At 42.0% G+C, this 4251-nt stretch overlaps 1 non-coding gene across 1 annotated transcript; it reads left to right on the forward strand.

The window, feature by feature from the left end:
* The first annotated feature begins 2174 nt into the window (after positions 1 to 2174).
* TRNAA-CGC (transfer RNA alanine (anticodon CGC)) lies at positions 2175 to 2247 on the forward strand. The gene has a single exon. It is a non-coding gene; the product is annotated as a tRNA-Ala (tRNA).
* The last annotated feature ends 2004 nt before the right edge of the window (positions 2248 to 4251 follow it).

The following is a 4251-nucleotide window of genomic DNA, read 5'->3' on the forward strand; positions in this document are numbered from 1 at the left end:
TTTGTAGTTGGCAACCTTTTCATTTGAAGTCATCTTGTCAACTAAAACTACGTCTGAATTTAAAGATTTTAAATTTTGAATTTTGAAAACGACCTCGAAAGAAAAACCATCAACATGAAAGTTGTAGGTATTGAAGAGTTATGAAACTTTGTAGTTGACAATGTTTTGGTTTGAAATCATCTTGTCATGCAAAAGTATGCTTAAATTTTAAAATTTGAATTTTTCAAACTACCTCGGATGGAAAAACCATCAAAATAAAAGTTGTAGGTCTTGAAATGAAATGAAACTTTATAATTGACAATTTCTTGATTTAAAATCATCTTATCATTGAAAAAATCATGTGAAGTTTTCAAATTTAAAGTTCAAATTTTGTTAATGGCATCGGATGTAGAAACTATCAAAATATAACTTGTATATCTTGAAAAGTTATGCAACTTTATAGTTAGTCACATTTTCAAATGAATTCATTTAGTGTCTTAAATAATCAAATTACTATCGGTTTGTTATAATACATGAGGAATGAAAACGTAATATAGACATAATTGATGTAGTAGTATAGTGGTAGAGGAGGGTATGCGCGAGAGATAGGTTGCGAGTTTTAATCTCACCATTCACAAACATGTAAATTTGATTCAAAATGATAGAGTGATGGGTATGGTAATGGGTAGTGGTTGAAGAGTTGTTTTCATAATAAAAAAATGTTTTGTTGTTTTTTGAGTTTTTTTGCAATTTTTAATTTACCGAGTGCCTTTATTTGCCGAGTATTTTTCGACACTTGGCAAAGTCTTTGCGGAGTGTCCGAGAAAAAGTATTCGGCAAAAAATTCTTTGCCGATAAAGTATTATTTGCCGAGGGTAAAATAGACACTCGGTAAAGAACGTGATTCCGGTAGTGATATGGAGACAATTTGGTCTACATAGCTGACGTAACATTTCTCTTGTGCCTAAATGACTTTATGAGATGAGTATTAGGGATCATATGATTCTTCGTGTCTTAGGACAAGTTAACTTCGTTCTGCAAATTTTTGACTTAGCTTCATCACAATTCACAAAGTGGGATGAACACCATCGTCTTTCTATCTTTAGCTTCATTTTGTCATGAAGTAGGATGATAACCTTTGGAACTTGGTCCACGACTTTTTCGCTTTGTTCTTATCTTCGACATTTAAGCTTCATCGGTCATCCTTAGAGGTTTTTGTTTGAAAAAACACTTCATCTAAAATAAAGTATGTATCATAAGTTCATTTCTCAAATTTAGTGAGATGATTTTATTTCTCATGTTAGTACTAACTAATTAACTAACTGTGAAAAATGAGATAGAGATGAATTAATTCATTACATTGCATAAACCAAAGAAAAAAGTTAGAAGTGAGAAAATGGTGGACTAGCTTATTCTTCAAATCAAACCCCTCGTTATTGACGGAGCTGCACGAAGTCATCCCTATGTAACGACCATAATTCACAATTTATTAGTCAAAATCTCTTATTTGTGTTTGAGGACTGCATTGGCCGATGTTAAATCTCTAATGATAGGTATAAAAAATCATAAAACGACATGGATCTAGCCACAGTATGATGAAATCAGAATCTAAGAGAGTGTTTAAATGCACTAGAATTAATAGTTAGCTGCTAAAATTAGTTGAATACATCAAAAAAGTTTAGCTAATAGTTCAGTTATTAGTTATTTTTAGTAAAATTAGCTAATAGTTAGCTAGATATTTATTAACTAGCTAATAACTAGTAATTTTTAGCCAACTAACTATTAGATTTAGTGCATTCAAACACCCCTAAGACATATTAGAACCTATGATATGATTGCTGAACAAATTTTCGAGCCACACATCATCTAGATGATCATAATAGCTATACATTTTACTGAAACACATATGCATATTTGTCTGTAATATATCTCTTCATTGGTTGTCGGCAGGCATAGGGTCTCGCTCGTGCGAGCCTGCACCAGTAAAAACACACACGAGTTACTTCTCCAAGCATGTAGGCTGGCTTCACCCTTCACCCGCACCTGCATGTATAGGTTGGGGCGCTACCCTGCAGCCAACCAATGATGAATGCAGGCACGGTCAATGCGGGTGAGGAGCTTGGCAACCAAATGTACGTTAGCTCCTATGCTTTGAGTTCTTTCTGTAACATAAATAAAACGATAGAACCCGTATCGGGGGTGTAGCTCATATGGTAGAGCGCTCGCTTCGCATGCGAGAGGCACGGGGTTCGATTCCCCGCACCTCCAGCTTTTTTATTTCGTTTTTGCTACCTGAATGCAGTTCTCGGGCCGCAGTGCGGTGGGATCCGTGTTGTCCAACGTCTCTTTCCAAATGGCACGCAGAGGCAGGTGTCCAGGTCCAACAGCCCCGGATCCAAATTCGTCAGCCGCTGCCCGCTGGCCTTCCCCAAGATGACGGAATGCCTGTAGAGAGTCTCGGCACACAGAATTGGGACAAGCAGTGAACGAAGCACAACAAGAAGAAAACCCGGTCGCCAAAAATCGGTGGGCCGTCTTGTCTAGATTACGGCAGTGAGATGATGGGCTTGGATTTTTTTTTCCCTTGCTGACCCGACAGCAGATACCACCGGTATGGCGGTATTCTATTCTGCCTTCATTTTGGCATGGGCATCGACGGTCCGGTCCTCTTTTAAGAATCCGCGTATAGATTGGGAACCCCATTATTCTAAGATATTTTTATTTTTCTTTGATAAATTACTTTATTTTTCTTTGATAAATTACTTTATTTTTCTTTAAGAAAATAAGAATCCTTCGGAACCCTTACGCTGAGTTAGAAAAATATGGATAAAGACGTTGACCATGGCATCCGTTTTACCGTATGCTCATTATCTGACGGTCCAGCCTAGGTACACACATACCCACGTCAGACTCGGCCAGAGACGGCCGGCCGGCCGGCTCATCAACTGCCCCCACTCGACTCGATGGGTTGGAAAGAACCGGACGAAATCGGTGCAAAAGGGGGGCAGGATTAATTCCTTCCTTCCTGCTCGTGCTGGACATGGACGACGACCAGCTGATAAAAACTCTCTGCGGCTTCTAGAAGGTCAGCCTGCCTGCCTGCGCGGCCGTGCCATGCAGATCTATACGGTTATCCACACCACACGCATGCATGTTCAACCGTCCATGACAGGGACGTACGGATTAGTTAGGTTTCCGCTGGCCGCTGATCAATAACGTCCAGTGTCGTCGTCCCCTCCAGAGTTTTCTCGGCTCTGACATCCATCGCCATTATTAACTAACTACTGCATGCGGCTAGCTAGGGCATGTGGAAAGGAGGAAACTGGGTGCTGCTGGTGCTGGATCGTACGCGCGTTCGCCGATCCCGGTTAGGCCCTGTTCGTTTACATCGGTTTGCACCCGGAATCGTTCCAGCTAATCAAAGTTTATATAAATTAGAGAAGTAATCCGGCTAGGAATCGTTCCTACCCACCAATCCGACGGAAACGAACAAAGCCTTAGTCGTCGGCAGTTTGACAGAACAGAAATCTGGTCAGAGGCGGTGACATTTTCTGCTGCTGCCTGCTGGTGTGCGGTCCGAGTCCGACGTTTTGTTTGAACAGTTCGTGACCAAAGTACCATGGACTGTCGACTGGACTAGTATGTAGCTGCTAGCTCGCCTGCTCCCGCTGAAGGAAACGACGACGATGTGCCTGCAAAACTACCAGCGGCGAAACGAAGACGAAGCATCGTCGGGCCGGCGGCAGCGGCACCGGCACGGACGATGCCGAGCTAGGAGACCGAGAGGCCGGTGGAGATGGAATATAATCTGTGGCGCGCTGTGCAGTGCGTCGCTTCCAGATGGACGGGAAGGTGTGCGCGTGGGCACGGCCGGCTGGGGTCAGCCAGCCTCTCGTTGGCGCGTAGGCGCGTAGCTCGTGCGTGTGCGCGTACTGATTTGTGGTGTAGCGCCGTGGTCACCAAGCTACAGCTAGCTTAATTAGCTGCTCTGCTGCTGATGCTTCTTTCGAATATTGCCACCCTGACCCAGTCATCTCTCGAAGAATGCTTCCTTTGCCATTAAGGCACGTACGCAGCGTGTATGTATCGAAAAATATGTGAAAACAATTTTTTTTAAGAAGAAGAAGAAGGGATGTGCTATATATTATAATTAACCAGACTCTGTAGGCATGTGAGATTTTCACAGATCATGAAATTATATTCGAGCAGTTAATAATGAGTACACTAGCAATAGAACTTGACCGGTTGACTGATCTTCTGCCTTTGTATATA

This window comes from Zea mays, chromosome 1 (assembly GCF_902167145.1).
Source record: "Zea mays cultivar B73 chromosome 1, Zm-B73-REFERENCE-NAM-5.0, whole genome shotgun sequence".
In the NCBI taxonomy this organism is placed as follows: Eukaryota; Viridiplantae; Streptophyta; class Magnoliopsida; order Poales; family Poaceae; genus Zea; species Zea mays.